This window comes from Erinaceus europaeus, chromosome 19 (assembly GCF_950295315.1).
Source record: "Erinaceus europaeus chromosome 19, mEriEur2.1, whole genome shotgun sequence".
NCBI lineage: Eukaryota > Metazoa > Chordata > Mammalia > Eulipotyphla > Erinaceidae > Erinaceus > Erinaceus europaeus.
This window is the reverse complement of record NC_080180.1, coordinates 22,612,514-22,621,833: the sequence shown is the minus strand read 5'-3', so window position 1 is coordinate 22,621,833 and position 9,320 is coordinate 22,612,514.

The window sequence follows — 9,320 nt, the reverse complement described above, 5'->3', positions numbered from 1 at the left end:
TCTAAACAAGTCTCGTGGGCTGGGTGATGGCACACCTGGTTAAGTGCACATGTTACAGTGCGTAAGTACCCGGGTTCAATTCCTCAGTCCCCACTTGCACGAGTGGTAAAGTAGTGCTGCAGGTGTCTCTATGTCTCTCTCTCTCTCCCTCTCTCTCTCCCCCTTCCACTTGATTTCTGGATATCTCTATGCTATAAATAAAGATTAAAAGAAATTATAAAAACAAGAAAAAAAGTCTAGTTAATAGTCTGTAGGTTCTGAAGCAATTATTCACCATGTTCTCATCAGGAGAATGGCTCCCACTATACAACCCCATTGCTAGACCACCAGGGTGTAGATCTCCTGAGTTTCCTGGTCAGTTCTCTGTTCACCTGTTGTTAACACAGAGCCTCCCTTCAACAGAAGGAGTCTCTGAGGGCAGTATCAAATGGAGACTCACAGTTGCATTTGATGAGTCTTAGGGAAGTTCTCTCCTCCCTTCAATAGTATTTTTGTTGGTAAAACAGACTGAAGGTCACTCCTCAACTGGCAAACTGCCAGACTGTTGTACTAGTTGCTTGGGAGTAGGTATGGACTTTAGTCCCAGGAATCTCTGCTTAGGCTCCTCTTTGTCCACGAGCCACACATGTTTTCACTCATCCGTGACTTGGTGGGTTTCCAAAGTAGTCCCAGTCTTGTCTTGTTGAAGTCTCAGGTGATCTTTGATATTCCTTGTTTTTTAGAGAAGTTTCTCAAATGGGTAGAGCTGGAGGTCTGGGGAGAGTTGTGGTCTCTGGATGCTCTGGTGATTTGTAGGTTCCCAAAGTAGTTCTAGTCTTGTCTTGTTGTGGCCTCAGGTGGTCTGTTTGATATTCCTAGTAGACCAGGGAGAGGATAGGATAGGAGAGGTGAGGAGAGGAGAGGAGAAAAGAGGAGAGGAGAGGAGAAAAGAGGAGTAAAGAAGAGAGGAGAGGAGAGAAATGTAGCTGTTGCTACTCTGTTGCACTGCCTCCAGACTAGAACCTATAGATTCTTTTCATTTCAGTACCTAAAAAGACTTCCTAGCTTCTGATCACCTTAAAAACCCTATTCTCACCTGCTCTATTCCTACTTTCTGATTCCCATTTACTCAACCTTTTGTCCTGCTTCATATCTTACTGCCTTTCAGACACCAAGTTGCTACTATGATTCCATCTTGAACTCCCAGGCATATCACCTCACTAATGTGTCCTAGAGCCTCATCTCTCCAGAACCCTACTGTTGTTTAAGTTCAGAGGCTCCAGCAGGCTGGGCTAGCTTCGCGGCAGTAGAGAGAGACTCGCGGACACACTGCTGGGCTGAGAAGCTGAAGTTTAATCTTTATTCACGAGCAGGCAAATCACCACACCATGTGCTTCTCCATCATTCTCCCTCCGCGGCTGCTGCTGGGACTCTGGACGTCCTTAGCATATGGGGCGGGGAGAAAGAGGGGTGCGAAACTAGCAAGGGCCAAACCATTTCTCTCAGAGGTAGGGGGAAGGGAGCCAAACCAACACGAAGAATACCAGCACCCTACCCTATCAGGGAAAAGTAGAAATAGGGTGGGGCTATGGATCAACCTGCCAATGACCATATCCAGTGGAAAAGCAATTATAGAAACCAGAACTCCCTTCTTCTATACCCCAAAAATAGATTTGGTCCATTCCCTCAGGGGGGGAAGAAATGTTAGAGGAGAGAAGTGGGCTTTGAACCCTAATTCTATTAGAACCCAGATAGAGAAGAGGAAAAGAGGAAGGAAATTCAGAAGTAGTAATAGGTGTAGGTGTGACTTAGAAAGGAAAAGAAGACAGAAACATAGAAAAAAATGGACAAAAAAATATATTGAGGTAGATAGATCATTATAGCTAGATCATTTTATATCTGTGACCTTGGGAGAACCACTGCACTTCCCATGGAGGGGAGGGATGCGGACACAGAACTCTGGTGGTGGGATTGGCGTGGAATTGTTCCCCTGTTATCTTATAATTTTGTGAATCAATATTAAATCACACACACACACACACACAATCAGGCGCCTTCTTGCATTATCTCTATTCTAGCTGGAAAGACATAAAGTGAAGGGGAAGTCATTCAAATAAATCCAGGTTGAGATTGGGTCGTGGCATATCTCTTGGAGCACACGTGGGGGGGTTAGGAGAGGTGGATATATTCCAGTGCACCACTCACCCTCCCATGGTGCCTGGCTTAGAACCCAGGGCTTCATCCATACCCAGATTATGTTCTATCCATTAAGCCATTTCCCTGGCTGCAAACATTTTGTCAGTTTCTTGCTTAAAAGAAAGACAAGTTATGAGAGAGAGCTCAAAGCACAATTCCTACATCCACAGAATTCTGCTTTCTTTCTTTTTAAAAAGTATTTATTTATTTCCTTTTGTCGCCCTTGTTGTTTTATTGTTGTAGTTATTATTGTTGTTGTTATTGATGTGATTGTTGTTGGGTAGGACAGAGAGAAATGGAGAGAGGAGGGGAAGACAGAGAGGGGGAGAGAAAGACAGATACCTGCAGACCTGCTTCACTGCTTGTGAAGCGACTCCCCTGCAGGTGGGGAGCTGGTGGCTGGAACCAGGGTCCTTACAAGAGTTCTGTTTTCTTTTCTCTCTCTCTCTTTTTTTTTTTTAATGAATTGCACCCAGAGCCTCATATGTGATACAACTGCTCTGGTCCAGTTTTTAATTTTTTATTTTAGAAAGACAGAGAGAGAAGATGAGAAAGACAGACACAACTGCTGCCATCGAGCTCCTGGGCACCATCCATGGAGTTCCCCTGTGGGGCCAGGGCTTGAACCCAGGCCCCCTCACCCCAACAGTAATACACACCCTTTACCAGGTGAGCTATTTCCCAGCCTGATAGTAGTCATTTTACACTACACAGCTAGGATTCTATTGAATATATCCATGATGTTACATAATTATCATGCCTGTCATCTGTCTATCAACAGTCCTAGTTTAGAATTATGAGGAAGCAGCTGGGAAAATAGTTCAATTGGTAGAACATTGGTCTTCCTGCCTGAGGCCTCCAGACTGATCCGCAGCACTACATGTGCTGGAGCTCTCTCTTTCCCTCTCTCTCTTTCCCTCTCCTCTCTCTCTCTCTGCCTCATATGAAACTCTTGTATATAATAAATACAATAAATCTTTCAATATATATTTATGAGGAAAAATATTCTGATTACAATAAAGATGTCCTCTTAGGAAAGGGGAGTAAAGGAAACTTCTAGAACAGCTACAGACATTGATCCCCAGTCAAGTACATGTCAGGTCATGCTACACAGGCATACTGACATGCAGGATAACACAAAGAAAATGTCAGCAATATTAGATCAAGTATTTATTTCCTTGATCAGAGAACAAGTTTGAGTTGCCTGGTTAAAAGAATTTAATTGTCAGGAGTTGGGCGGTAAATAAATAATGTTAAAAAAAGAATTCAGCTTTAAAAAAAAAAGAATTTAATTGTCACATACTGTGTCCTATGTTCTCTCTTTTTAATTTTTTTAAAAAAATTCATTCTATTTATTTATTTATTGGATAGAGACAGCCAGCAATTGAGAGGAAAGGGGAAATAAAAGGGGAGAGTGAGTGGTTCAGGAGGTGGCAGAGTTAATAAAACATTGGACTCTAAAGCATGAGGTCCCAAGTTCAATCCCTGGCAGCACATAAACCAGAGTGATGTCTGGTTCTCTCTCTCCTCCTATCTTCCTCATTAAAAAAGAAATGAAATCTTGAGAGAGAGCAACAGAGAGATACCTGAAACCCTGCTTCACCACTTGTGAAGCTTTCTCCCTGCAGGTGGGGGCTGGGGGTTTGAACTCAGGTCCCTGGGCATTGTGACATGTGCACTCAACCAGGTGCACCACCACAGGGCTCCTTCATCTTGTTCTCTTTAAATGTCACTGGGAACTTGCTACCTGTAATTGTTAGTACTAGAGTCATTACCCTAAGGCAGGGGTGAGGAACCTCTAGGCTTGGCCCTACCAAGGCAACCAGGTTTTATTTTTTCATAATATGGAGTACTAAATTTAAAGTGGTAATTTTGTATGGCTCTCCAGTCATGTTGTAAGCATCCAAATGGTTCTTGGCAGAAAAAAAAAAAAAAGCTTCCCCACCCTGCCCTAAAGGGACAAGCCTATCTGACTTGGTCCTAAAGAGAGAGGGTGACCCAATACTGATAAACTGTGTTAGACAAAAGGCAATAACTCTCTTGCACTGTGTTTTGCAGGAACTGTTTTGCTAAGGCAGTAAATATGTTACAATGGTTTTTCAGGAAAGAACAAAAAGCAGAAACTCACACACCCTCCTTTGTTCCTGCCAGCCTTTTGCCTTCAGAGCAGCCAGCAGAGTTTAAGACTTGTCAGAAAAAAAGAAATGCACAGAAAACACACCACTGCTGAGGAGGCCATATGACCTGATGACCCCAAAAAGCACTGAAAACCACTAGATTGTTCAGTTTTTAAGACATACACAAGACAGAAGTTTCCAGCTCCTCCTTAAACACATATAAATATTCTCTGAACACAAAGGAGTGGGTGGGAAGCTAGATCTGAGCACTGCTTCCATCTTCCTTGTACTTCTGATGGCAAAAGCCTTTTCCTTTTTCTAAGAGCTTTTGTGTTTCAGTATCTTTTGATTGGTGGTATCCAATCAATAGCTGCAAAAATGCTAAAATAAAATGTCCCTCTTTCAAGAACACACACACACACACACACACACTAGTGGTAGAAAGGCAGAGAGAGAGAACGAGACCACAGCAGTGAAGCTTCCTTCACTGTGGTGGGGACCAAGCTCACACCTAAGTTTTGTGCATGGCAAAGCAGTGCACTATCCAAGTGAGCTATTTGCTGGCCCTCAAGAACCAATTTTGAACAAATGTTTTCAAAAGTAGTTAAGTTTCAGACTGATTTTATTGTTGTTGTTGTTGTTGTTATTGTTGTTACTAAAGCTCAATAAAATTGCCACCTTTCCAGGTAGCCTGATAGTTATGCAAAAAGACCAGGTTCAATCCCCTGCACCACCATAAACCAGAACTGAGCTGTACTCTGGTCTCTCTCTCTCTCTCTCTCTCTCTCTCTCTCCTTCTCATCAAAATAAAGCAGATATATATTTAAGGGGCACACCCGGTTGTACATACATGTTACTATGCTCAAGGACTTGGGTTCAAGCCCCCAGTCCCCATCTGTGGGAGAAAACTTCACAAGCAGTGAAGCAGTGCTGCTAGTGTCTCTCGTTCTCTCTCCCTCTCTATCCACTTCCCCTTCCAATTGCCCTCTGTCCTAAAAAAAAAGTAAATAAAAATTTAAAAATAAATAAAATAAAATTTAAAATATTTCCACCTTTCTTCTTCAAGGAATAATATGCTTGAGAAAAAAAGACAACTGATTTATTTTGAGTGTATGTGTGTGTAAGAATAAGAAACCAGAGCACTTGTGCTGGTATTGTGGCCATGAGGACTATAGCTGGGGCCTCATACCTGCAGTCTTAAGTTCTACCTCCCCCAACACCAGAACACCCCATTAAAACGAACCTCATTTATTAGCATTCTGAATGCTTCCTACTATTCCTGTTGATTTTCTTCCGGTTTCTGGTGCCATGATCTGGATCTCTGCTGCTCACCTGAATCAAGTGCAGGAGACATATTCCTACCTCCCCTCCTGGAGTCTCCCTGACTGTACAGCTGAGTCCTACTCCCGACAAACACACCCCCCCCTTCTCTTGAGCACCACCTCAGCTATTGTTCTTTCTCTTTGTTGTCCTTGGTATAAGCGTCTTTATTTGAATCACTTTGCACTATTCACGGCTCTTGCAGGTGGAGTATAGTGCTGTGCTTCTCTGGGACAATTACTGTTTCTTGTCTATTCTCATCATTTGAATATATGCAGTTATAGTCACTCCATGGACCTCCAGGTCATCATTCAACTTCTTACACATACATTATGATTGTTAACAGCACTGCCTATATGAAACTCTGGCAGGGTTTCATCAAGGACAGTTTACAACTTGAGTCACTGGGGGACTTGAGATATAAACAAAACTATTCATATATCTGGTATCTTAGAATCAATGGATCAAAAAAATTCTAAACAGTTTCATGGTCAATATGTTTTCATTGTTATAAGACATCCCCGAAAGTTAGAAAAATATTGAAATTGTTTCCCTTAAGGATACTAAAAATCTAAAGACCTAAGGTAGGAGAGACAATATAATGGTTATGCAAAGGTACTTGTATACCTAAGGCTCCAAAGTCCTAGGTTCAATCCCCCTCCCACACCCCACCGCACATACATACCACTTCTTCTAGCGTTTGCCCTTCTTCCGTAGCCAGTCAACAGCATCAGGAACTGCTTGTTGCTGGCTTTGAAAATGACTGGGATCCATGTGGATTCAGTCGGCTAGGAAGGATCATCAGTTTCCCCAATGAATGGGTACTCACGGGATGCCCCACGGGAAGGTCGATCCAATGCATCCCTTACATACCACTATAAGCCAGAGTTGAGCAGTACTCTGCTAAAAATAAATAAATACATTATATTATACAAATATCTGAAGTTAGGAGGCTGGGCAGTAGTGCAGCGGGCTAAGTGCACATGGCGTGAAGCTCAAGGACCAGCATAAGGATCCCAGTTCGAGCGCCCAACTCTACACCTGTGGGGAGGGGGTCCCTTCACAAGTGGTGAAGCAGGTATACAGGTGTCTTATCTTTCTCCCTCTCCTCTCTTGATTTCTCTCTGTCCTAACCAACAACAGTGACAGAAATGACAACAATAATAATAACCACAACAATGATAAAATAACAAGGGCAACAGAAGGGAAAAAACAGCCTCCAGGAGCAGTGGATTTGTAGTGCAGGCACCGAGGCAAAAACAAAACAAACGAAGTAAAAAAAAAACCCACACATACAAAAATCTAAAGTTACAGGTTCCTCTTCTTCATACCTGGACACTGATGGCCTCCTCACTTCAGCTGGCCTTCTCTCTCCTCCATTACTCTTCCCAAGAGCACATTCCTCTCACTGGGCAATATACCCTCTTCATGGCCTATAATTTAGTTGTGAACAAAGATCACCGACTCCACCAATATGACTAAACTCTGAGCAACGTTAAATTTGCATTATTTATTGACAGTTAAAGATTTCCCTGATTCCCCAGAGGATTCAGGATTGAAGCATCCCAGGAGGCACAGTTATAGAGCACAGTACTTGCAAGCATGAGGTCCCAAGTTCGATCCCTGGCTCCGCATATGCTCTCTCCCCTGCCCTGTACATATATTTATATTATATACAATTTATTTATTTTTGGTCATTTCTGGGGCTTCACTGATCCAGGCTAACTTTTTTCAGATACAAAAAGCAGAAGAGAGAGGCAGCGAGAGAAAGGGAAAGAAACCACACCACGGACACTTCCCTCATGTAATGGGGACCAGGTTGGAATTTGGGCGTGCATACGGCAAAGCGGTGCACTAAAGTGAACGGTTTTGCCAGCCCAGAACAGCTCTTTATACTTAAGCCAGTCCTTGCGCTTTGCACCTCGTGTGCTTAACCCACTGTGCTACTGCCCGACTACCATAGCTCTTTATACCAAGTAACTTGATAGGTCCAGAGCAAGGACACCTCTATGACTAAGTTAGACAGAGATATTTGTGGCTATTGTAAGGAAAGGGGACACTGGGAAAAGAAGCAATCTGCTCTGACTTGGAAGGTAGTCTCTAAAAGAGAAGGGCAAAGTATGGCTGCCAAGATGGCAGCCTTGTATGTCTGCCCGTCATGACCCTTAGCACAACAGAGAGATTTTCGTACTATTGCAAAATCAGAAGTTTTCATTTCTTTGCCTTTAAGATGTATTTGTTTGTTTGTTTACCTTTTTTGCCTCCAGGGTTATTGCTGGGGCTGAGTGCCTGCACCATGAATCCACTGCTCCTGGAGGCCATTTCTTCCCCCTTTTGTTGCCCTTGTTGTAGCCTTGTTTTGGTTATTATTATTGTTGTTGATGTGGTTTGTTGTTTGGATAGGACAGAGAGAAATGGAGAGAGGAATGGAAGACAGAGAGGGGGAGAGAAAGACAGACACCTGCAGACCTGCTTCACTGCTTGTGAAGGGACTCCCCTGCAGGTAGAGAGCCAAGGGCTCCAACCAGGATCCTTAAGCTGGTCCTTGCGCTTTGCGCCACGTGCGCTTAACCTGCTGCGCTACAGCCCAACCCCCAATTTATTTCATTTTGTACATATGAGAGAGAGAGAGAATTTTATATGAGGTAGAGAAACAAGCACCAGTCTGGTACATGCAGTGTTGGGGATCAAACCAGCAACCTCAGGCATGAAAGTCTTATCCCCAGTCTTGATTTCTTTTTTTAGGGTTAATGCTTTACAATGCAGTCATTATACAAGGGTATAATTTCCTTATGCACCAGGCCCCCAGAGTTCTCTTCTATTCCTCCCTCCTCCCTCATTCCCCAAAGTTCCTTGCTTCAATCCAATACACCATGTCCAGTTCATCTTTCACTGTGTTCTCCCTCTATGTCCCTACTTATCAGGTCTGTCTTACGAGATCATTTGATATTTGTCCTTCTCTTTTTGGCTTATCTCACTGAACATGATGACTTCTAGTTCTAGCCAAAATGATGCAAAGGAGACAACTTCATCAGTTGTAAAGCTGAGTAGGCTTTTTTAGCCACTCATCTATTGTTGGACATCTGGGTTGCTTCCAAGTTCTGGTGATTACAAACTGTGCTGCTATGAACATAGGTGTGCACAGGTCTCTCCTGATAGGTGTTTTTGTTTCCTTTGGATGATTCTTTTGTCTCTAACATACACACAGCAGCTTTCCTATATATTCCTTTTAAAAATTATTATTATTTATCTCTTTATTAAATAGAGAAAGAGAAATTGAGAGGGAAGGAAGAGAGTGTTTTATTTGCTTATTGGATAGAGACAGAAATTAAGAGGTGAGACGGAGATAGAGAGGGAGAGAGGCAGAGAGATACCCACGCACTGCTTCACTGCTCTTGAAGCTTCCCCCTTGCAGATGAGGACTGAAGGCTTGAACCCTGGTCCTTATGTACTATAATGTTTGTGCTCAACAAGTTGTGCCACCACCCAAGCTCCTACATTTCTTTTCTTGAAGTAGCAAAGTTTTCACAGTAGAATCATTAATATACCTACAACCTGCTTTTGTTTCAGTCATTTCCTGTCTCTGAGTTTTCTCACTGGCCAACATGCTTTTCTGCTTAGTAATTTCACTCCCATGAAGCTGTAATTGGAGTACCAATTTGACCAACAATTTTATGATGGTCCTGGTTGATTGTTAACTGCCCTCAT